General features: G+C 36.5%; 1 protein-coding gene and 1 long non-coding RNA gene across 3 annotated transcripts in view; one reads left to right on the top strand and one right to left on the bottom strand.

Moving 5' to 3' along the window:
* Positions 1 to 26,665, top strand: part of SYNPO2 (synaptopodin 2) — a 97,563-nt gene that overhangs the window by 3,301 nt on the left and 67,597 nt on the right. The gene's annotated exons all lie outside the window — the stretch shown is intronic.
* Positions 21,870 to 26,665, bottom strand: part of LOC141960193 (uncharacterized) — a 45,129-nt gene continuing 40,333 nt past the window's right edge. The window contains exon 4 of the long non-coding RNA XR_012633567.1: positions 21,870 to 24,594. This is a non-coding gene — a long non-coding RNA (uncharacterized LOC141960193). The remainder of the gene's footprint in view (positions 24,595 to 26,665) is intronic.

Here is a 26,665-nt window from a genome sequence, read left to right as displayed (position 1 = left end):
ATATGAAATGGAGGGAAATAAGATAACCCATGAAAAGGTGGCAGGATAAAAAAAAATCCCCAAATAACACCTATCTACCCCTTTGATAAAGGAAACATACTGGTTTTAAAGCTAATGGAATCTGCAGTTCACTGCCAGAAGCAACTAAAACAGTTTGTTTCATGCCTTTTAAATATTGTTTTATTACATTTATAAAAATATATGTAAACCCTCCCCCCATTGTTTATTGCCTAGCTCTTAAAGCATATATGCAAGTAGCATTCTGCTAAAATCAATGAGAGTTTTGCCTGTAGTATAAAGTATTGTCTTCCATTATCCTGCAGAGAGGAGCACACAGAAGAGTGAATTTTCATCAGCAAACAATCTTACAAACATTAAATTAGATTCAAGACATTTCAGTAATTTGTCAGATGCGAGATTGCTACAAACGGATTTTTTTTGAAGTATCACAAAGTATCATTTTGTTTGTCCATTTTTAACTCTTAATTCAAAATATAAATTTTGAAAATATTTGACTTGTTTTCTGTAGAGGCATACAAACACCCCTCCTTCTCCCAGTCCTGGCTCCATACATCACCTTACTTTATTATGTCCACTGATGTTGTAAATACTTCATGAAATTCTATTTTCACTTAAAAAGAATTTGCATATTCTATACTGTCAACATATATCATAATGACTTCAAAAAAATCTAGTTTAAATACTGTGTCAGAAGACATATTGTGCTAAGAAGGATATCGAATAAATGAATGTTATTTAAAAAAAAAGATAATCAGGTGTATAAAGATAAGGAAGACAGTGGTTATATCAGTTGTGCTGTGTATGCACCAAGACGCTAAACCATGTCAGTATTGCACTGTAGGATAGCTTTCCCAAAGCAGGAGACAGTTGTGAAATCTCAATACAACAGTGACCCTAGATGGCTAAGAATTCAAGATCTATAAGAGCAAAGGGACATGTGATATCCTTTCTGTTTCTACTGTGAGATATATGAAATAATGTGGGTTTTTAATAGATATAATGTACATTTTTTCTTGTAAATTTCTTTGCAGTTTTTAATTTAAGATACATAAAAACTTATGTACAGAATCATGGATGATTTTCTGGACTAGCATTTGAAAGAAAGTCCTGTGAGTTTTCTACTAATACTTAACAATACCAGCTACGTTATAAGTTTAAAAAGCATCTCTTTTGCAACAGGTAATTTACTGGACTTGTCCTATAGATTATTTAGATTTATAATTTAACCATGATCTAATTCCATCAAATTATCTGGTTGCATCAGAGGTACATCATTCTCAGCATATTTGTTACCTACACCAAACAGCAATTTGATGAACTCATTGTTTGTCTCTGTCAAAGTCTTGCTAATTTAAGTTTGGGAACTTCACTGAATAGTTCTAGTATTCAAGGGCGGTAAGTTTCATGACTCAGACCTCTAAGCACTTCAAAGGAAATTCAGTCCTCTTTTTTGTAGCAGTACCCTAAAAGTAAAAATGAATAGATGCTTAAAACCATGTTGTAGGTTTGCATGCTCAGGCTAATGTTATTGAGACAAGTTGCCTCACTTGTTACTGAATCCAGATGGTGTCAGTTCCAGAAGGACTCTGGTCTATAAGTAGTGTATAAAGAGATATTTCTACATATATACACTTCAGCAAGAAAGATATCTTCAAATGGGATCATGTTGTCCTAATTTATATCTATGACAGCATTCATCCTGATCTCCCTGATTCACCAGCAGCAGAACAATATGTAGTTGCATATGGAGAAACACACAGCAATTTTTTTTAAAGTGCTGACAGATTTTATGTACCTTTTCAGCAACTTTTTTCCACTAAATTTTTAGAAAAATAAAATAGTAACATTTCCTTTAATTTCTACCATGACAATGCATAACTACAATTATAATGCCTATCTTCAAAAATGTCAAGTTATTTGAAAGAACTTAATGGATATTTTGAAACTCTTACCAATGTGATTTTGCACCCTGAAAATTTTTGCTCTACTATGGACATTTTCCTATGTCCAAACTTGCCAAATAACATGCCATTTTCCATTGTCTTGTAAAAGTTAACTATAGTTCTAATTAATCCTGTGAAATAACTTGATAATTCAGGGTTCAAATTCAACTGCTTCAACTTGGCTTCATGCAAAGCTTATACAGTTTGTGACTATTTTGCCAATTTCTGAAATAGACTTTGCTGCTGCTGCACAAATAGTAGTTTTACCTTGGGCTCAGTAACGGCATGTGACAACTGGCTGCCTGGTCGTTTTAGACTTGTGCACTTGTACATCAAAATGCTCAGATTTCAACTCAAGTCTCAGTTTCATCATTTTGGATTCATTGGAACCTGAAACTGAAAGTGAAACTCAAAGACTTGGGAACAACCTGAACCAACAGTGGGAAAAGTTGATGTGTGAATATGATTACTTAATGCTGGATGAATACAGAGGTGGGTTCTGTGGTAGTTTTGACTTTTTTCCCAGCATTTCTCCAAAATACTTGATACATGCAAAACAACCCCAAGTGGCTTTCATCAAATTGACCTTTACACTTAGTCTAGTGGAAAAAAGATAAAGGATAAGACATGTTAGCAGTCATGCTTTTGATCCTGAGGTAAGGCAAAGCACGTCACTGTCACATATATGAGAGGTGTGTTAGCACTCGGTCCATCCGTGAAAGTACATCAAAGCTGCTGGATTTAAGGAAACTTCAAAGTTCCTGTATTCTCTTAAATTTTCGCCATTGGCAAATGCTCACACTTCCAGGCAGAAGAACTAGGTTTGTAAAAGCTGAGATTCTGGTCACTACAGTCATGAGACTTGAGACATGACAAATACAGCTGTTATACCTGTGCTCCTAGCTCATTGCAACTCTAAGTCACGCAGATGAGTATAAACCATCAGTTGCTGAAGTAGTGGGTTTTTGCTCCCCTGCTTGCCTCTGCACTGATGGCCTAGGAGCACCATCCTCCTAGTAAGATGAAGGTAAGGAACTGTTCTGTGTTTCACATCATCTCCAGATGACATTAAAAGTCATCCTGGAGCTGGTGCTTTGGTGCCATCTACTTTTGAATATTCACTCATTAATGCATAGTCAAGTAGGATCTTACTATGGGCTACTGTGTTTGAAATTAAGGTGCTCAGCATGCCGTGTGAAGGCTCAGTACTGAGCTAATGTGACCCTGCTGATGCTTCCTTATTTGTATCAGTTGACATTTTGAACAGAATTTGAATACAACTTTATGCATTAGCAGTAGACAGAGCAAACCATGTTTAAAACATGCTGGTTGAACTTTGGCAGCAAAGGAGTAGAGTTTAGAGTTAACCTACACGATTTTAAACACAACTTGCCTTACTTGGACTGTATTTAAAACTATTTGTTTAAATTTGCTAGCTAATACATTTCCAAACATAGTTTGTTTTTTTAGCCTGGACAAACTCTTATTCTCAAATTCACTCTTCAGACCATCTAACACAGGCGGTATTTGCTGATATTTGGAAAACCCTGTAAGGCATATCTACACATATTTTTTCACATAAGGAGTTATGTGGAAAACTGTGGTTTTATTTCTCTTTTCTGGAGAGGATTTTGACTCCATCATGAGCCTTGACCCAATTTAATAATCAATAAATTTTTGCACATGTTTAGATGACATAGTGCAGCTTCTATTTAAGTAAATGACAGAACTTCCATTGGCAAACCGGGAAGAAGCTGGGCTTTATAGAGGTTAGGTTAATTTATTTTGCAAGTCAAAGGAACAAAGTAAAGTGCCCAAAATCTAACTAAAATAGACCACTTCTAAATAACTGTTCCTGAAAATCTGCCATTGCTTGTTAGAAAAATGAGGAAACAAAATTCATAGACCTTTACCAGGCAAATTTTTATATGTACTTCCAAAGGTTAGGGGTCTGTGTTTTCTAGTTTCAAACTTTTGCATTTCAGCTATTGTGCCAGTGGAACTGTTTAGTACTAAAGTCACATGTAGTTGTTTAAAAACTGCAGACTGAACTAGCAAATGAGTGTATACCCTGTTTTGCATATATAGAACTACATACCAAGCTGGTTTTGGCATGTTTTCCACAGTATTTAGGCAAATACAAGCATGCTTTGGATACATGGTAGTATTAATTTGTGCTTGTTTCCAATATATATTTTTCCAAGTCTCATGCTAGGAGAGTTTTCAATGGAATAGAATGAAAACATAATTCACACTGATTTAAACTAAACAAACTAAAAAACCCAAACTGTATTCCTACTAAATTAGATTAGCTGCTTTGTATAGAACTTTGCTTCATTTTTTAGTTTCTTTTCTGGAAACATTTAAAATACACTGCATGACATTATTATATTTCATTGTTCTGCCATTGCATTCTTATTGTGAATGTGAATATAATAGTAAGACTTTTGGCCAAGTTCACATTAAAATATCACAACAGGAAATGTTGTTTACAAAGCCCTTTAGGATTGTGTCAAATTGTTTGAGAGGATACAGCTAGCAATTTATGCGTATCATGGAAGGGCTTTCTTCCAAACACAGAACTCAGTGTTCTTCGTATTTACAGCAGAAATATTTAGAACAGTTACTTTAAGGGACCATATATCATGGGTTAAATGCTTAGCACTCTATAAAATGAGACTGATTTGCAGAGACAGCTTCAACTTTAAGAGGAACAATTCTGTGCATAGAATTAACTGTGGACAAAACTGATAACATTTAGATTGCAAGCAGTACTTATGAGCACTGTTCGTTGGCTGGAATGAAAGTGGCAGTAAAAAAACCCCCTGGATATCAGCTTGAAGGTTTTAAATTTCAGACCTAATGTACACAAGTTACACAGTGGATTTCTTTTTCCTTTTCTGTAATTTTTCCCATCTGTCCCATTTCATTAGAATCTGTAGTCCATAGTCTGTGTGGATGTTAGTATGAGACTAATGCACATTTAGACAGAAACACCTCAGCGGCACCAAAATCAAAGTGCTGGTTTTTGGTTACCTGCCAATACAACATGGTGTTAAGCATGAAAGCCAAAAATCTTCAAAACACCTCAGCACCTTGCTCTCAGTGGGATGTTAAGAACAGTGAAGATGTGGCTGCTTTATTTGTTGCTTATGTGGAAGGTGAATTATAACAAAAATATAGCTCTAAGCTCGCCAGAGCCAATGGGCTTATACCCTGAGCTGTCCATCATGTGCTGTAGTCCTGGGCACAGCAGGGAAAACAATGTTTAGCAGGGAAACAGTGTCTACAGGCCTTCTTTCTACTTCCACAGAAATGCATTTTGAACCCTTTAGGTTTCCTTCTTTGATATCTCCTTCCTGCATCTGCGATGGGGCACCACATCAATACACAGGTAACCTTTTGCTTCAGAAGAGTTATGTCATCCTGGACTGCGTAGCTGTAGAATCATGATTTTATAAACTTGTCTTTTTGTAAGTATATTTTAGAAATATGGTCCCATTTAGGAAGCTGGATGTTTTGGTTTTTTAGACATGTTTTATATTACAGTTGATTAGCAGATGAACCGGTGATGGGTCAAAACTATGAAGAAAGTAGATAAGCTAGGGGTTTCTATACTGCTGGGTTTGTTTGATATGTTCTCTATAGCACAAACATGCCACATATGGCATAAATGGCTACAATATTGAATTTCAAGCAAGTTTTTAAAATAAAAATAATGCAAGACAATCATATGTCCATTGTGGCACTTTACAGTAACAGAAAGAAAAATAAATGGAAAGACAGGGGAACGTAATTTAATAAGACCAGATTTCCCCTTCCCCCTACCCTCTGCCTAATACAAGGAGTATCAGGAACTTGTTGTCTGCAGGCAAAGGTGGCAAAGCTGAATCTTTGTCTTAAAAACCTAACAGTTGAAATTGCTATAAAGGAAGCCTTAACAAAGGAGTTACATTTTTTCCCATGAACTAATGGGAGCTTTGCCATTGACTTCAAAGGGCAAAGGATTGGACCTTAGCATGTATAACATAGTGCAGTTATTTAATTAGAAGCAGATATCATGAATAAAAATCCTCATTGGGAAGGGTGTAGCAGTTTTTGCTAGGGATCTACTTACTATAATTTTCTGTGTCTAGCAGAAGTCATTCCCTTTAAAGAAACAAAAACCCCCTTAGACTTTGGGGTATTCTGATAACACTGTTGAATAATGTAACTTTTTTCAAGTTATTTGGTAATTGTACATTTTATTTCCAAGATGTCTTGAAAGTCTTGGTAAGGACAAAGATACTCACTCGAGTTGAAGACATTTCAGTTTGCATATTTATAAGAAAGTTAAATGATTGCTAATAGTAGGTACTAGACTGATATTACTAGAATCTAGAGGCCATTTATTAAAGGACCAATAATGTATCAGTGTAAGCTAAGGACAATATTTAGACTGTGGACATATCTCTCAGTTACAAATGTTTACTCGTTGAAGGGACTACTTGTAACTGCCCTCTTGCTTTCTTCAACTCTGGAAATAGTCAGGTTTGTGTTGGTTGAAATGAGCCAGTATTTCTTAACAATTCAGACACCAGGGCTTTGCTAACTCACCTCATTTTGCCTGACAGCTTGGGGAACGATCATATGAGCAGCTCACCTTTAACATTTGAAGCATAGAAACCTCCTGGTTAGGACAGGGAGGAGGAAAGAGAGAGGAGTGCCAAGAAGCTGTGGGTGGCAACCTTTTCAACAGGCACAGCTGTGGCTGGACAAGTCAGACAGTAGCTCCTTGTGTTGGCACACCCATCTTGTTGTACATGTATCTTCAACAGTTTAACTGACATCACTTTAGAAAGGCTCTAAGGGTCCTGCAAAAGACCTGTTTTTCTTCCAGAATAAAAGCATCTACATGGAGAATTGTGCAAAGGTAATTATAATGCTTGTCTATACCTGTATAATATCCGGTGTCTCCAAGAGGTACTGCAATCCAGGGCAATCGTGTCACACGTTTTATTAGCTTTACTCAACCACCACCACTGGTGCTCCTGAAGAAAGCATCTCTATTTATTTCTCTAAATCCTTGTCTTCTCTGCCAGAAGCTCTTGCTCTGCTTTCTCTTGCCATTCTCTTGGTAGTACTTTTATTTAAATATGTAAGTACAGCTACTTATAAACACCACTTTCAGTGAATTCACTGAAAACTGTGGGCAAACAATGCTTCAGATTTCAAACCTTCTTACTTGGTTAGAATAGTGCCCATCAGTTCCAATGAACTTCCTTTGGATTGAAAGAAATACAGGAAACTTTCTGCTTTGCATAAACTCTCATCACAGAAACCTCTGAACTGCTAGAGCTTAACAGATGTGGCTGGAATAGACTGATCAGCATTTTGTTCCACAAATTACATTTTCCTATTTTGCAGAGATCACTTCAAAGACTGGCTGCCATAAGCCACTGATTTAATTACAGAGGGTGCATATGGAAATAATCTGAAAGGGATAAATAGCTTTATATATTATCATATACTCATAACGATCTTTCTGCACACTGAAATAATACTTGTGGAATGGATAGTGTAAGACCCGCTTATAAAATTCTTCAAATTAGAAAAAAACCTATCACTAAGCATGGATGTTTTAAGCAAATTCTAACATATAATACTATTTAATGCCCAAGATCCTTACAGAGGAGCAGCTGTTTGATACCTTCACTGAAAAAAACCCCCCAAATTACAGAACTGTTGGCTTTCCAAAACACTTGATACCTAGGAAATGGTTTCACCTAAATACTCAGTCAGTGGAATAAGTATGTTATGCTGATCAGTATAAAATGAGCCATTTGCAAACTTGGAGGGTTTTATTACAATGATTCATAATAAAATTACATCATCAGTTTATGAAACAAAATGTTAGTTTTAAAGTGTTATCTCATGGTATCCATACGGTCAGCCAAAGTTAGCCTTTAGATGTGTTGTGCATATTTAGGACTATCTAAGGGGAAGATACCAGTCCTTAAACTGAACTGGAAACCACGACTAGAACACTGTTTCCTTTCAAGCCCCTAAATCTCTTTGCTAAGTGAGTTAGAAGTGTGCCTTTATGTCCAGACTGAATAATCACCTTTTCGTGATACTAACATATTACTGATTATCACTAGATGGTGCTCTTATTCACAATCCCCCAAACCATAGGTAAGTGAATGTAAAGACAGTTACACCTTGGAGAAATTTTGGTTGCTAGCTTTAATGTTTTCTAACCGAAGCTTGTATGTATTAGTCAGCTCAGTACCTCCCAGACCAAATAATCTCAAAGTGTAGAATTAATGCCTTCAAGATATATATATATATATACACACTAAGTCAAGGATCACACAGTATCAAATTAATCAAAATCATAATGTCAAATTAGTAAGTCCAAATCTTCCTTTCACTTCTACTAATTTTTCTCTGCATACAAATAGAATGTAATCCCCTTAAGGAGTGCTCCACAAATTTGTACTAGGGTCTGATTTGTGGTTTTGTGATATATTTATATACGATATATGCTATAATTAGAACACATTTTGATCTTTAAAAAACTAACTAACTAAAAAGGAATATTTCAGAAGGCTTTAAGAACAAGGCAGTCATAATCCTTTAAAGAGAAAACAGAAAAATACTTCTGCACCTATTTTACACCATATTATGAACATTCAGTAGTAATATTACACATAACTGTTGAATGCATGTAGTGAAATAACAATAAAAAATGACTATTAAAAAAACATTCTATCAAATCTCAATTTCTTCCAGCCCAGTCTGACAAGTGCCAGAGCAGACAGGACTGGGAGCCCTTGAAGATGTAAAATCTCCCAGATCTTGCATCCAATTTGAATTTTGAGCTATATTAAAATTATGTTTTTTTCTAAATTCCTCATTATCCTGCTTTTCCTTTCTCTGCCCTCACTTTCAGTCATGACTTCTGTCTGTAATATTAGCTCTTCTAAACCCAGAGTATTTTAATAATTTGATGAAGAATAGACTTCTGTGAAGAACACCAAATCCAAGAATGCATCATTGAACAGCTAGGGTGTTGGAAACCTACCTGAGCTTTGCAGCTTGAGCCCATTTTTTTTTCAATTAGTTAATTTTACTCAAAGTAATAGATCAGTGAGATGACATCCAACTCATTTTTCCATGACTTTATTTGAAAGGCCCTGATTCACCTCCTAAATGTCCTACATTTTTAAATCATTTTCCAGATTACCAGGATGATGTTGCCAAAAGACTTCTGATTTCATGGCACAATGTTTGACTACAAAAAGGATTTGACTTTAGAACCTCTTGTCATTCTATAAAAGGAAAAATTTCCCAAGCTCTCTCAAGTTACAGTTTTCTTCCTCTAAATTTACAGAAACAGTGAAAAACAATCCAGTGAATCTAAATGTAGACAGAGAGGACCATGAATGCCTCTTTTTCTACAATGGCAATAATAGTACAAAGGGTACGATAATTAAGCCTGAGGGGATAGTTATCTTTGGGGCCTGTCATTTTTTTCAGTGTTACTGCATGAACAAATGGAGCACTGAATTGTGTGGCCTGAGAACAATGGTGCCCAGCTCCGTACCAGCCTTCTGGGTCATTCACTTGTTGTTTGCTTCCAGGCCTGATTTACATAAGAGGCCTGGAAAAGTTGCAGAGACTGGGAATTAGCACAAATTGATACTGGATGCTGACTCAAGCAAAAACTAAAGATGCATTGGCCTGTTCATATCAGGCTTGAATTCTGGCCTTCTGGATTCCTGCATCATCCAGCTTTGAAGAATTAAACCCTGGCATGGTTCATCAGCTGCTGGGTCCTGGGATAAAAATAGAGATGCAAAAATGGGATCATATTTTAGCACAATCTTAGCTGAAACTGAAAAGGGCAGGAAGTAACCTTTTTTCTTATGAAGAATATTTTCTTTTCAGGTGTTCTAGGCAACAGCGTGGTAATCAAGCTCACCTAAAATGAGACCCAAACCAAATCTTTCCCCAAAACCTTTTACTGCTCTGGACCCAAACATTTTATTAAGGGCTGGAAAATATTGTTTCATGTTTATGTGCAGGTGTGTTCCATCAAGAACAAGGAACACAATTTATTTCAGTGACTGGATCAATCATTCTGGATGCGCACCCAGTGACAGTCATAGATGTAGGAGTTACCTACTGCCTCAGTCCTATTCCGTGCCTCTTGCTTGTCTGTTTTAAAACTAAAAAGCTTCTTCTAATAGGTTTCCATCAGATCATTATGAGTAAGCCTTCAAATGAGACTTGTGCTATCTGGCATTAACAGTTTTTAATTAGCATAATATTTTTAGTAATCTACAGATTGTGGGACTGAGTTTAATATCTGGAGAAGATCTTTGGTCTCTATGTGGTTGAAACACTGTATGAATAGGTTTATTTGTGATTGCCAGTCCCTTTTGTATTGCAGGACTCTTGTACAGCTTTCTCCTTGCTGGGAGAGGAAACTATATGCTACAAAGTCTTCTCTGTTTTTATAGTTTTGTAGTATTAGGGAAAGTACTGTTCTCCCTTAGGAGTCACATAATCTCATGTTATACCTGTACATCACTTAAAACAAAACTTACATATTGGCCTAAGTGAGTTTAGTTTCATTTAAAAGCTTCCTTGAACTTTTTTTGATTTCTTTAGTTTTGCATTTGCAAGATACTCTCAGGCCAGATGATATTTACATGTGCTTGGGTTTCATTTTGGCTATTTCACTTGGCTGCCTTAGACCTTATGTACCTCTAGTTTCTCCATCATTTAAACACAATAAATCACATTCTAAACCAGTATCACAAATACAGATCCTGCCACAACTGCACTTGACTGGTTAGAAATATCTCTGTATGACTGCTTTGCTTGGACTGAGCACAGAGCTAAGGAGTATTTAAGGCAAAATCCTGCCAGCAGCAGGCCCCAACTCCGTCCTTCAGCTAATACTGGTTATCGTGAAGCAAGTATGTGTCTGTCAGATCTGCTTAGGTTGTCCTCATCGAAAAATCGCATCCATCTCTGGATCCCTCTTCTTTTTAATGCAGAAAGCTTTGCTGCACTCCTATGGTGTCAGACATGGATAAACACTTTCACAGAGTAAAAAAACTATGCAACATGTGTGGAGTACAGGGTGGGGGGCATGAAGGGAGAGGTTGGACTTGGTCTTCTCTTTGCACAAATTACAGTCATCTCTGGCATCAAGGCTTCTTTCTTCAGGCACAGAGGATGAGACAAAGTTTACTTCAATGTGCAGATTTCTGGTTTCTTCCATGCAAAAAGAAAAGAACTGGAAAGCAATCTCACTGATACAGTGACATTAAAATGGTCTTGCTGTGTGTTTTCTTTAAATTAATTATTAGGCTTAAGTTAATAAGAAAAAGGTAAGGTTCAGGGCAAAATAATAAAGAGAAAAGGAAACTGGACACTGATTCTGACACTGAATTTAATTTATGAAGGTGCTGACCTGTGACATCTGTTGAAAGACTATGCAATCCTTAAAAAGTGTGCTTCCCAGAGAAACTTGAGAAGATACTAGCAGTTCATATAACAGGACCCTTCCCTCAAAATTATATCAGTAAGGGGGGTGTCAGCAAAGTTATAAATCTAATCTAAGTCAGATTATCTTCTTTTAGGTGAAAAAGATCACTCTACATTTCTACATTCCTAGCCAGTTGCTTAAAATGCCACTCTTGATCTTCAGTTGATTTTTAAATGTCTTCTTACATCAACAAGATGCTGAAATTTGTGTCTGACTGTAAAGGTTTATTGGACAGCTATAAACAGTGCCATGAGATAAGGAGCTACATCACTCATCAATTTTCAATGTATATAGTAATGTGAATCATAGGGAAGGACTTCCTCAGGAAATAAGTACAGAATTACAGAACTGATCCACATAAATGTATTTTCACTTTCTAGCTGTGCCTTCACAAGTTCCTTCTAGCCGCTACTCCCTTTATTTGGCTCTTGGCATTTGGAAGAGTTCTGCAGATCAGGGCTGTCTTTGCCATTACTGCAGGTTTCCTGACAGTCCCTCAAACAATCGTTCATGAATGCCATGCTGTCATATCATCAGATGTTCCTTCAGATTATTTTTTCTTTCAGGAATAAACTCTGAAAGCAACACAATGGATATGAAAGGAGAAGACAGAGTGATTTCCATTTCCCCTTCTGCTTGTATCTCATGTTTTAAAGCTAGTATTTGATGTTTGTTGGGAGTTGAAACACTTTCCATAGATCTAAAGGGAAATACTATATGGAGGATTTTGTTTTTGTGGCTGCCAGAGCCTTAATTTCAAAAGTACTTACAAAAAGTGCCTCTTAACTCTGTACAAGATACAGTAGTTTGTTGGTTTCTTATATAGTAAAGTCAGGGCTCACTCTGAAAATCAAGTCATGAAGATCTGGCAGTTTTGGATTTATCCATACCAAGGTTACTTCAAGGTTCCATGTGGCTATAACAATGCCACTGAGTTAGATGCATTATTTAATAGATGGAAAATAATCAAGGTATCTTGTAGGAAATCTTGACCAACAGTAGCCACAGAAAATGGAAAAGAATGCTGTTGCCCTAAACTAATATAACTAGGGCTGTCAAAAAACTCTTACAACTATATTTGGGTGAAATATTCTGATGGCAAGTAGGTATTTTAAAGCCACATGCTAATTTTCTTGAATGGGATGAGATATTAAACTAAATCCTTAAAATGAGTAGCTCTTTTATGTGTGCTTATATTTTCCAGATGTTTGATACAGTCAAGATTATCTTGTTCATTTGCATGTGCTTGTTTCTTTTGTTGTTATTTTTAGAAAATTCTTTAAAACTTACTATTATTTTAACATCTGAGTAAGATTGGAAAAACTTTTTTATTTTAGTCCCATATCATTTTTCAATTATCTTTCTTAATCCTTATTTCTATTATTTATGGTTTTGGAAGAAGAGACAAAAGAACAGAAGCCTATTGTGACTTTAGTTTCTAACCTATTCTATTACTTTAGGTTCTAAGCTAATCTATTTCAGTAACACTGTACAGAATAGTCCATACCTCTGTGCATAACTCTCCAGAAGCTGATGGAGCTACCCTAGAAGAACTGTAGTGCATTTTCAACAAAGCTAAGGGGGAACAAAAAAAGCTTACATGGGACAATATGACTGTAATTTGGGGTAACACAGTGTTCTTCAGACTTATACTCTATAGCAGGTTTCAGATCTTAAAGTTTTCAAAATATGAGTGTTTGATAGCAGCAAATTCAGGACTTAATTTCAACTAATTAAACAAGTAGGATTTTGTTCTAGGTTGTCCCCACTAACTGGTTTTAACATTTACATGGAGGTTTAGTGACATTATAATGCACAGGAACTATGATGTTTTTAAAAAGCACCGAAGCTTTTTATATGTGCTCTTCCATTATAAAAATATCTTAGGTACTGATGCTTTCACAATTCAGTTCTTTGTCTTCAGGAAATGGTGATGTACCCATACATCCACTCTGTGTGACCCCTTGATCGGTAGACCACAGCTGGCTGATATGATGCATTTGCGAGCTATGTATCACTTAATGAAATTAGCAACAGCAGTGATATTTGTCTGTTACATTTAGTAGTATGTTTTTATAAAAATTATATCTATGCTAAAATAAAAAACTGTGCATCAAATGTAAATAATACCACTTCAAATTGTGAATTTGTTTTTCAAGGCCCTTCCTTGACAAAACCAGTGTTGCAGAAAGTTAATGCTGTGCACTCAGTATATGGCTGTGTCCCTGCTGAGTCAGCCCCTGAGTAATCCTCACATGAAATGTGTACCTGGGGGTTCTGACCACTTGCAGTAATTTCACGTTTAAAAAATCCATTTGCAGGAGAGACTCGACTTTTAGTGTTCCAACCAAATTCCAACTTGTACCTATGATCTGATTACATTAGTTACCCTGTATACCTTTCCTCTTTGAACATTTTGTTAGGAAAATAGTACATTACCTCCTAGAAGGCACACATAGTGGTGCTCTTGGTATAGAACTGCTGCATTTCATAATGTGTGGGCTGTGGCCTTCTGTGTATATAACTCATCTTTGACTTAGACAACATTTTGTAAAGCTGTCACAGACTTTGGCCAAAGGTTAAGTACCTCAGAATCTATCTGGGATGAGAGATGCTGTATTATGCTTGGGTTAGTACATAATAATACTTCAGAGGAAGATAATTAAATAAAACCATAGAAAATGTATGCCAAAGATCTGCTTGAAACAATACTCCAGTTTCTTATATTAAGAATTGTTAAAAATGGCAGCATTAAAAAACAACTGGCTCTTTCCCAAGCTACATGCCTTTTGGATTTCCTTAAAAATTCAATCTTTACAGTTTCTGAATAATGCAACCATTGTAATTCAAGGACGCTCCCCTGCTGGTTTAGATTAATTTATTTTAACAACACAGAAGAAGTCTGCTGTAGCTCCTCTGGTAATATAAATCCATGTTACAAAGAATTCTGTTGTCTCCACCTCTCTAATAAACTATAGTGTCAGGGGTTCAGAGCTAAATGGATGGGAATACAACTTAAACAATTCATCTCTGCTTTTGAGTCTGAATTTAGTATCAGGGTTTTTTCCCCTTCAACCCTTACCTTGTTTGTAACTCTATTCTTATTTCCATCTAAGTAACACAACCAGTGAAATATTTTAATTTGTATGAAGTAACACCCATTTTACACATTTAAAATTAATATCTTGAAAAGATTTTACATATAGTCAAGTATCTTTAAAAACCCCGCAAAATAACCATGGCCATCATCTGGATAACCTTTTAAAATTTCTTGTGAGTCTTATGACATGTTATTTTCCTTACAGTACCAGTTACTGAAATTTGGTTCTTAACTGACGTACAGATTTCATTAAAATTAGAATATGTTTCTGGATATTCTGGATTGCAAAGTGATCCCACCCACAAGAAGAGAAAAATAAGTAATTCCAAGTTTTAATATTTACATCTTTTTTCATGTCGTACTAGAGAATTTGTTATTTACTAGTTGCAGGGCTAATGGAAGAAGCTTGGAAGGATCACAGCCTGAGAACAAAATGCACAGTGAGGGCACCTAAATTTCTAAATACCTGATTTCTACGGACAGAAACTGAGTAGCTGTACAATATAGCTGCTGTTAAAATAACAGTGGTTTTCGGAAGTTACAGAAATTGTAAGTGATGTGTGACATGTAGATATTTTCCCAAATTCTAAAAACATGTGAATACTCTAGCATTCAAGCAGTATGATGAGTTTTGCTGTGTTAGCTTACTTATATAATTACATACTTTTGAACCGTTTTCATTCCACATAAATATGAAATACTTCTTGTTTAAACTCATTTATTTAAAATACTAAGTAAAATGAAATTAAACCATTTCTAAGCTGTTTTTTACAGTTTTCTGGTAAACTAGCTGCTTGTTTAACATGTCATATGTGTAATTTTAACAGTACCCCTTTGTGTGAGCATATATACAGATGCTTTAGGCTAACATTAAACAAAGTTCTACAGCTACGAATGTTTTTGTAATCCAAATAAAGTAGGTAGTGTTTTTATAACTATCAATTCTTGGGTTATGGAGAATGTCTTCAAATAGAAATGGAAAGAGGTTTATCATTACAAACAGGTCTCATTCCCTTAAAAGGAAGTTGTTTCTTTTTTCTTCTGCTTCTTTGGAGAACTGGCTACAAACTGGGAATGGTTATTGTATGACTCATTTGAGAAGAATAGCTACAGTGTAAAAAGTTCAGAGAGGATTTTAATAAAACCAAACCAAATTATCTTCTGTTTTGGGCATGATAAGTACAGTTTTAAAGAGAAAAATATCAAAATTTTTCAGAATGCTGTAAATCAACATAATACTGTAGTGTTTTAAAGGGAAGGGGAAGAGGTCAGGAAAGAATAAAACATTTTACTCCTGGTTTCAGTTCTGTAGATAAGACAGAAATCTCCTTTCATAAGCAAACTTTACATTTACTTTATTCTGGTCTGGCCGGGAAGTGAAACTCCTGCATCCATCAGTGCAAATCACTGACTGCCAAAAACATCTAACAAACTTGGGAATCACCACTTACTTAGCTGTGCACGGATAACGTGACTTTTCTACTGCACCCCATGTACTTCAGCTAATTTGAAATTCCTCAAAATCCCGACAAAAATAAAATTACTTAAAATAAAACAACATTCCTGACAGAAGCAGATATGTTGTGGACATGAGAGAATGAAATGCTACAAGGACATAATTACTGTATTGTTCCCTGCATTGCTTTCTCCCCAGTGTCTTAAAGGATACAATAGTAAAGTCAGGGCAGAAGGCGGCCTTTTCCATCTTAAACTTCTGCTACTGTTTATGATTCAGCATTTGAAACTTTTGGCATAACATGAGGACCTGAAAGAGGTATTTTCACACCTTCTAGCTTTTGCTCACTGTGCCATTCAAAGGGGAGGCTGATCAGAAGGTAGGAGGTAGTACTCGAGCAATCGTTGCATCCTTTTGTTACAACCCTTGTCTTAGTTTTTATGATTCATATATGAAATCAGGTCTCCAATATGCCACTTGAAGTTCTGCTTTTCTGTGTTCTGCAGCACTCAAGTATATCTTATCTTTCATTTAGAAAAGGGAGAGAAACTGGTGTTATGTCTTACAAAGCTAAGTTTTAATGGTGTTTGTGATCGTTACTATTAGGAATATGCATAGAAATGCACATGCTACCTGGTGTATGTATTCTCAAGATGCAGTAGCTGGGTGGGGGATGCTGACTGTTCAGCAAGCATTCCATGAAAGATATGGAGAAATGCAAATTTTTTTAAAGTTCAGCACTAGCTGGTTACATGTTGCTACTCTAGCAAGATAATTTTAAAAGATTTTTACTTTGTCCTTAATGCACATATATTGTAAAGGAATTTGCTGCATTCATCACTTGTAGTCAAGGCATATTCTGTGTTCCCTTAAATATCAAGCAACTATTACGTGGCTTCATTTTGATGTGAAAATGCATGTCCAATATTGGCCACTTATATAAATTAAAGTTTCCAAAAGTGCTAATTTCTCATGCTTGTAGCACTATGGAACTTTTCTCTGAGTGTTCCTCCTAAGATTGCTCCAACTGAGGCTGAAGTTAATAGAAATCAAACAAGTTATTTCAATGGGAGTTTCACATTTGGAAAGCAAAAACAGGACAGTATTTTGGCAAGACTCTCCCTGTATCGGAATTCCCATTCCTAGGGAGTTTACAGGAAAATGATGCACATTTCAAATTGTCATGAGACTAACTGCATTTGAATCTTCTTCTGAATATATGTAGAATATCCTGTAGTCTTCAAAGCTAAATTTTAAAAGAAAAAAATGTTTCAAAGCCCTCTCCACCCCCTTCCACCTTCATAGTGTTTGATCAGTTGAGAATACACTGGCCAAACTAGGTTCATGGATGTATCACAAGCAGTCAGTCTTTTGCAAACCCAAGAATCTTGCATAACTTCAGATGACTCTATGATTTACAGTATAGCTCAGGTTTTACAGTATAGCTCAAGAGTCTGTGGTTCTTTTAAAGACCTATCCTGGACCTGGTTGCCAGGGAGCTGCAGGAGGGAGAAGGCTGACAGCAGACAGGGAAATAATTCAGTTGAATTCAATTACAGTGCATCAGTAGAACTAAGTGAATTATTAAAATAAACAGGCACTCTAAATCAGAAATGGCTATGACCCTAGAAATCAGAGTCTTCATAGATTTGCTTTATAGTATACTGAGTTATTACTGCTGTCTAACATGGGCCACTGCATTGCACAGTTGCAGACGTTCTCAGGACACGATTATGTTCAGAGTTGCACACGTAGCGTTGGCACACCCTGGCCCCTCAGGCAGTGGCCAGTTTTCAGGATCCATAGCAGGCAGTGGTGCAGCAAGGCACTAATTTCCTACAGACTGAGGAACTGCTGCCTGTTTGTAGATGAAGGGAAAACAGAAGCAACAGCATGAGAGAATAGGGCTGTGAATGAACCCCTCCTTCCCTCTTCTGCTGAGGACTCCTGTGGAACACCTGCAGAGAGGGCAATGGTTGCTCTGGAAATGTGACTCCAGATTTTTAAAATATCCTGACCAAACCATTGGCCAGGATATGACCCTAATCGAGTTGAAATAACCCAACAGTCTATCAATACCTTCAGATACCCTGGATCATTTCTCCTCTGAGTGGTAACTAATTGATTTAATGAGAGAGATTTTCTTGTTTAAAAGAAGCATCCTGAACATTTCCTGAAGACTGTAGATTTAATTTGTTCAGCACTGGTATAGGTATTAATCAGCAAGCAAATACATGATTTTAATTTATAAAAGGCATTGCATTTTATACCAAAGCCAGAGATTCGGGAAGAAACTGTAAGTGTAAGTGACAAAGTACTGCCTATTATTGAGACAAGTGTGGTGTTACAATGTAGGAGTATTCTTTCCTACTCCTTAGACTTCTTTTCTTTGACAGTAAATTTTGTAGATAGTTATATCTGAGTGAAAAATCACATTGAAAAAAAAGTATTGACACATGAGAATAGTTAGGAGAAAGTCATATATTACAAGAGATTGTTAGGTCATATATTCAGGAGAATAATACAGTGTCCTACCAAGACAACATAGACACTTATTAGAGTTTTCTGGGTGGTATTCTGGAATTATGCTTTAAAAAAAAGAATAATGAAGATACCCCAAGTTACCTCAAACTGATCTGGAATCTGAAGTTGAGTTCCCTATTCCTTCAAAGGTTCAAAACAACCAGTTTTTGCAAAGCAGAGTTCTCAAAGTTTGCAAAAGGCCAATGATTTAGCTTGTATAATTCCTAGTGCAAAGCGAATGACTGACAGAGGTCAAACATATAATTTGAAAGATAAGCCCTCTTCCCTACACCCTTTCCTGTTCCTGCCTCCTCTTAGCGCTCCATCCCACAGGTTTCTGAGTTCTCCTAGGTATTATTTAGCAGCCTCAGCATGCAGCAACACAAAATTATACACAGCACCAGCAGAACTCCAACTTGGTGTAGTTTGGAGGCCTAAACACTTCAATTTAGAAAAGCAATAAAAACAGTCCTAGGCTTTCAGCATGTATTTCAGTATGCATGAGAACAAAATACAGGTGAGAATATTTCTGTTAGTTCAAATTAATAAATATAAATGTGCTCTTAAACAGGTTCCATTCTAAAATGTGCATTCCTATGCAAAGTTTAACATCCTGAGCACTGGGATTTAAACCAATCTTTATGGAAGAAAACCTAACAGCTAAATCTGCTGGAAGAAAATTTCCATGCTCACAATCAAAATGTTCATTTGCTTGCCTTTTTACAATCATAAGCAGAGACTGAAAATGTTTTAAAGATTTTTTTTTTTGTTCTCCAAGTAATACCTTTTTTGGTTATGGACCACTGGTGCTGACAAATACCTAATTCTTGCCAGGAGTCAAAATACTAAATGGCAATCTAGTCCATTTTTGACAGTACACATGCAAGATATGGCTACATCTGTAAAACACCATTTTTTTAGCATGCTCCTTAGAACATCTAAAATTAAAACTGCAAGAGAAAGCATGGCTAGTTTCAAAGCTTGTTGTATAACTACAGTAATTACTAATAGCCTGTGTGACTATAGAGTGACAATAGGTACTAGTAATCAAAGCATATGACAAGTTGTATACTCCCAAAGACCTAAAGATGGGATCCAACCCAAAAAGTCAGAAATAACAATCAAGCTTTGTATTTCAACCCATTTCAGACTTCTGCAGTATGGGTGAGATGGCTGTAATATTTTGCATTTATAGATTTTGAGGCATTTAGATGCCAGGACCAAATTCTTAGCTTGGGCCCAGGACTGTTCGAGCAAACGCTTTTTAGAAATGTGTTTAGCTTTTGTATTGATGTGATCAGCAGAACTGATTAATGGCAATGGAATTATGCTGAAGAGTTGGTTTCAGTCACTGTTGCAGAAGATAGAAAGAGCTGATGAGGGGTAGGGATGAGTTAAGAGTCCACACAGAATAGTCCCATTTAACATTACAGGCCAGGATCTAAGCTTATGAGGCAGATACACCTTTTTCTGGAAATATTTATGACTTCCAACTACTGCCCTTTATCTGCAAACCTACCTTTCATCACATCTGACATACTAAGTGGATCGGTTCTGAACACATTTTGCAGTCAGAGCCTCATCTAATCTCTCACCTTTTTCTTGTCCCTCCCCAGGCTCTAACACCTGCAGTGTGCTGCTCCGATCTCCTTCTTCATACAGAGACATAAGCCCCAACTTCTGTCCTTGAATAATCCACTTCTAAATAATCTTTGTCTAAAAATCTGTCTTCAAAAATCTTGCATTGTTTAGGCTGAGCTACCTCCTAAACTGGGTGTTCCCCTACTTTCTTCTATTCTCCCCTTGTCTTTTCAGTCCTTCTGTCCTTCCACATATATCACGTATCTGTGGTGGTAAGGGCTTTTTGGAAACAGCTCTATTGTGCTTCCCCCCTGTTTAGTTTACTGGCATATTGACACCTTTCCTGACATTTCTCTTTCCTTCATCTGTCGGGTGTTTTAAGGAAAAGAATTGAACAGGCATATTTGAAAGAAATTGCTCTGGGTAAAGGTACTGGGAAGCCATGTTACACGATGAGGACTACAGTTCTGTCTGGGATTGGGAGGATTATCAGACATGGAAGAACAGTAATTTAAATGTATTAACTGCTTTGCTACGAATATTGTGTGCACAAGAAGATATAAATGATAATGACAGTAGATTAAACTCCTTCAAACATACTCAGTATGACATTCTTTTTCATTTATGCAGCTGAGCAAGTTTACTTCAGCCAGCGGGTGGGGGGTCTAAGAAAACTATTTGGACTGCATAACACAAGCACATCTGTATGGTTGAGATAGCTTTGAAGATATGCCAAATTTGTTTTGAGATTTTTGTGGTGTTTTGGATTTTTTTTTAATAAGCTGAAGGCTTTTCTAAAAGAATCCTAATATAACTTCTAGCCCTCACACCAAAAAAAACCCCAAAATGAAAACAGCATCAGGAACAGTCATGTAAGCATTCAATGGCCCAAATGCTTAACCATTCAAGTCACAAAATAGTACGGTATACACATGAAAAATTGAATGGAGTTAGTTTACATATTATACATTCAAACAACCATCAGCCAAACATGTCTTTGAAAGTGTTGATATGAAAGACAGAAGTGAAGTTGCCAATTTGAAGTGAAAATCACCTATAGATGTTTGCAAATAGCAATATCCAATTACAGTATACTTCAGTATTTAACTAGGTTTGGCAGGGAGAAGTAAAAACAAAAATATACTTGTATTCTGGCAATCTACAGCATGTTGAATTCTACAGCATTAACCGATGTAACCATCTTGTCCTATTTAGGAAATTTTTTTGTCTATATTTCTTTGGGTTCGATAATGTAACTGCAAGCTGATTCAAAATGACAATAAACTTCATTCAAGTGCAGTATGAGAATGCAGCCACAGATGCTACTTCACTGCTTGTCCATAAGGAGGATTAGTCTGTTAGACTATTAAAGAAAGCAGCCTATTGGCAGCTACCTTTCAGACAGAATTTACTAGCATTACTGATTTACTACATTTGTACAAAAAATGGTAAGGTACATAAATTTCAAGACAGCGTATCAAATTCTCACAGAACATAAAAGTTCTAAGCATGCAGTTTGGAAGGGCTGGATTGTATTCAACGCTCTGGGAAAAAAAAGTTACAATTCCTCCTGTGCAGCTAAATTTGGAAAGCGAGAGACTCCAGATGTGCTCTGCAATGTTTTAGGTGCTTGTATCAAGAACATTACACTACTTGGTACAAGTCAGGCCTATGCTATCCCATGACACAGGCTACTGGCTTTCATATGCCCAGAGCATCCATGGTGCACATTGAAATGAAAACAGTTTGGGCAAGCTGCCTGACAACAGCACCGGCAGCCTCGTTCCTAGCAAAGAGCAAACACCCAGACATGGCTGGGGCTTCCTCAACAGCGTGTACGATAGCTCCCTTATAATGTTAAATAAGTGGAACACCGGGAAGATGTTTGCCATTTCCCTTTTATTTTCTCTATGTCCTACATTACATAAACCTAAATTTAAACGTTTGATTTACAGTTATTAGAGATTCAGATTCAAATGAACATAGATTTGTAACTATCTTTTGACCACATATAGATATTTTCTTTCCCTCCTCCCCTTTTCTGATCTTCTTCCCTCACCATGAAATCTTCCGTATCAAGAGAGCTAAACTAGAAAGTTCAGGCTTCTACTTCTCTCTTAAAACTTGAATTTGAATCTCACAAGGATTCAATGGGTAAAGCGTATAGAAATTTCTTTACAGAGACCTACTGGGAGCTGTGCTGTTAATTCTCCTGTGGTCACTGCGAGGGAGATGGCTCCTGTCCTTGCAGAACAATCCAATCCTCTTTCACAAGTAACTGGAAACCATAGAGCTTGGTAGAAGCGTTACATGCAGGGATGTCATATGTTATTGCAGTCTTATCTCTGAGCTTTTTTATCTTGGAGGGGTTTATTTTTTCAATCCTAACACAATTTTGATATAATTTTTGGCCAAAAAACAGGGCTAGTTTTGTGCCAGAACAGCCCAGTATAATGTGTCAGAACCTATTTTCATCTGCTTATTTAAGTCTTTCAGAAGAACATTTCAGCCCTTCCCACCATACAGAACTACCTTGAATGGTTTGTTTATTTGTACTCAGGATAGCTAGGCAACAAGTGGCCACAACTACCCATGACCTGATAAAACTGCATTGTATTAAACTATACATGCCCAACTTTTTCTTTTTTTTTTTTTTTTTTTTTTTTATTTCACAAGATGAAATTGAATGCAAAATCTAGACCAAAAACATTAATTTGGGAGTTCTCATGTTATCTTCATCTCCTTTTTCAAAGAATTAACCATGCTAATGCCCAGCATCACTGACAGAAACAATGGTAGTTTTAACCTCTGACCCAAATCCTGCAGACCCTTGGCATACCTAACTTACATATGCTTCTTTTACCATCAACTGAAGATTCAGTTTTGATTAATCTTTATCTACTCCCCATTAGAATGCACAAAGAGCAATGCGCTATGACATATTGACCACCTAAAATGAGCTATTGCCAGAGGAAGTTTGTGGTACCTGACGAGCTGGGGCTCTGCATAGGGGGTCAAAGATATTACAAAGCCACGCACAACACGGAGCCCCATGGCATGAAGTCTGTCAGGCCGTGGAGTTCAGTGTAAGGTTGGTTCATCTGCCCCTGTATCACAGTCCTGGAACTGGGAGTACTGGGGAGCACCATGGAGGGATACAGGAGCTGCTCAGACCCGTTCAGTCAGGTGGAACCAGATCTATTAGCCCAAACTCAGTGCTATTGCTGCAGTCAGCAGAGGCAAGGATGCTGCAGCTGACTTTGGGAGAAGGGTGAAGTGGATATAATAGGGAACAAATCTTGCCAACTTTTTCAAGTATGGATTGGCTACAGAACTGTTGGGAATCATTACTGTATAATATATTAGATGTGCCTGCACAAGTTAAATTTCTTGTTTTCTTGGACAATGAAACAATCTTCCTTCTTTAATGTACTATAAATTACTGTAAAATACAAATTGAGATGTTCTGTTGATATGTGGGTTTTCTTTCTGGTTTTGTTTGGTTTGGTTGTTATGCCTGGTTTCTAACAAAGCATAACTTTCAGTCCACATTCATGTCAGCAACAGCCTTATTTGAAACAGCAATTCTTCTCAAGGTGCCTCGCAGGGTGATGACCCTTAATTCCAGACATCCCAGATTTGATTAAAGCCACATGAAACAAGTTCGTCTTTGTAACCCTGCACTAGTATATTGCCTGGTTTCCTCAAACACACAAAAAGCCTTTACTAAGACTCCACTAACTCATCTTTATGTTGGTCACATTTTCTTAAACTCTGTCTCTCTATTCACAGTTCAGGCCCCAAACCAGGTACAGAATTGTGAAGTACACTAGCAGCTAGATCAAAAACAAGATCAAGAATGTAGTGCCACATTTATTCCTTTAAGAAAGAGCCCTTTAGTGAGACAGTTGCTCTACCTATATATTACATGTATTCTATCCACATATTTAAGTAAAACAGAAAAATCCTAGCATTTATAAATAAAGTGAGAATCTTAGTATCTCAGGAGTAAAGAATGTCCACTGTGCTCTTTCTTGGTTTACTTCATACACAAGACCATCATACAGAAGACAGCATAGAGCCTGACTCAGCCTTTGTCTGACTAGTGACTTGTGAGTTAGGCAAGAAGGAACCTTCCAGTGTTGTTGCCGTAAAAGAAGACATCTTCCTCTGTGCTCTCCCACAACATCAAAAATACATGCTGTCAACAAGGACAATTATTACAATCACAAGCATTCCTCCTGAATGAGAAGCAGTCATTTTCCTTTTAAATCCATGAACAAAACCATCTTTTCCTATAAGACGAGATCTCCCGGTCTATTCTTCTTCAGAAGTAAACTGCCTTGTATCTTCCCTGGGTTTATAAGGAGATGAAATCATATACTTCATGTCAGTGGCTATTCCTGTCGCTCCCAAAAGTAGCTAGCTAGAAAGGAGGAGAGGGGAAAAAAAGGAACAGAGAATGAAAGAACAAATCACAAAGCTCTTTGGAGACTTGGACAAATCATTAAAAAAAAAAGAAAAAAATAAGGCAACACACAACTGCCACCACTAGTAACTATACAATCATTAAAGAGGAACTACTCTGGATTTATTAGCCATTTTAAGACAAGATTAACAAATATGATATGGGGCTGTTCAACATAAGACAAACTATGGCCCTAGACACATTATCATAGTGATACTGAGTACCTAAACCCAAACAAAAGACCACTCTTTGTGAATTCTCTTTCTCTGTGGGAAAACACTACCTTCATTACTGCTTTTTCTTTAGAGGTCAAAGAAATCTTGTTGGTGTGGTCCCTTTCTTGCTCTCTCAGGGTTTCACATATAGTTTGTTAAAAGTTGGTAAGATCTTTAATGATCATGGTTTTGTGATTCCCATTTAAATTCCCAACCCCCTTTTCCTTCCTTCTAAAGCAGCTGCTGTGATCAAATACAGGCCTTGTATTGATTCATGTTTTTTAAATCCCACTGGAGATGACTCAATCCAATGGGATACTCATGGAAATTGGTTAATAACGATAGCATTACTTTTCATATCCATATTAACTTCTTTTTATCCATCTTTCCTCATCCTGGGAAAAAAAAAAAAAAAAAGTCCTACCTAGCACTTAACTTTTTAACAGGTAAAGAAATCAAGCATTTCTGAAGTTTAAAGTATCAGCAGATCCCCAACTCAATCACAGAATCATCACTGTTCTGTACAAGAAGAATACAGAGTATTCTTCTTATACATGAGTATACATGAGTATAAAACTTCTATACATGAGTATAAAACATATGAAATAATGTGCAAATGATCCTCCAATATGATAATACCTAATATATTGTAGTTGTTGTTTCTGGCTTCTAGTTGGCAACCAAATGCTGAATGCTGGTTTTTTTTTTTACTTGAGAGCCCCCCACACACTGTTATGTGCTTTTCTGACTTTCACAGCAGATAACCATCGGTGATTACTTGCAATAACAATCCATTTCTACACCAGTGTAGATTAATTACAGAACATAGAGTAAAACCTCAGGCTCTGAATATATTAAGCACAGCCACAGAAATTTTCTTAAACTCCCCTCCCAAAAGTTGTTAGGCATGGAGGCCTTTTCTTTGAAGAAGAAGATGCAGACAGAAGATTCAATTGATAAAACACTAACTAAACCAGACATTTTCTAATTTATCTTCACACAGACACACATAAGTGTGTCTATGTTTTCTCAAGGTTGTGAAGTGCTGATTATACCCAAGGCTAAAAGCAAATTCCTCATATAAATCCAAGCATAATGCGGCCTCTACAGTTACAATACAGTGTATAAAATCAGTTGATCCTCTAATAGTTCAAATTCTAGATGCAAAAATACTTCTGTTCATTGAATTATGAGACAAGAACCCATTATGAGCTCTGGAAAGCAATTCAATCTTACTAATTTTCCATCAGTGTAAACAGCTTGTAACTTTGCCTGAACATTAAATTCTAGATTAAAAAAAAAAAAAAAAAAAGTAAAAAACACTTTAAAAACAGAAAAGTAATTTAATATTATTTTTTTAAATTGTGGGTTTACTTTCTGTAAGAAGCTAATGGTGCTGTGGGGCTGACCCGAATGCCAAATATCCCTAACTGACTTTAGTACTGCATTTTATATAGTAGCACAAACCTTTTCACACATAAGCAAGCTAGGACAACCTTAGCTCAGTTTCAAGTAAGCTTGAAATTGCTTTGTTGTTTCTTCAGTTTTCGTGTGGAACTAAATGAAACAGCAATTTTGAGTTTTGCAAGGAGATTTGTGATAGTCATTCAAACTCAATGTGAAATTCCAAGCATATAAGCTGTTTACATGAACATATACAGGAAGGCAAAATTTAAGTTTCCACAGCCATGCTTGGGACTTTAAAATGTGAAGCGATAAAAGCTACACACTTAAGAGTTCATAATTATATGGACAAGTATCATATCTACCTTCCTCTTCTAAACGTCTGTAAAGACAAAGCTACTAGGATTAAT

Source organism: Athene noctua, chromosome 4 (genome assembly GCF_965140245.1).
Source record: "Athene noctua chromosome 4, bAthNoc1.hap1.1, whole genome shotgun sequence".
Taxonomy (NCBI): domain Eukaryota; kingdom Metazoa; phylum Chordata; class Aves; order Strigiformes; family Strigidae; genus Athene; species Athene noctua.
Note: the sequence above shows the minus strand (reverse complement) of the source record. Positions and strands in the feature narration are given on the sequence as shown.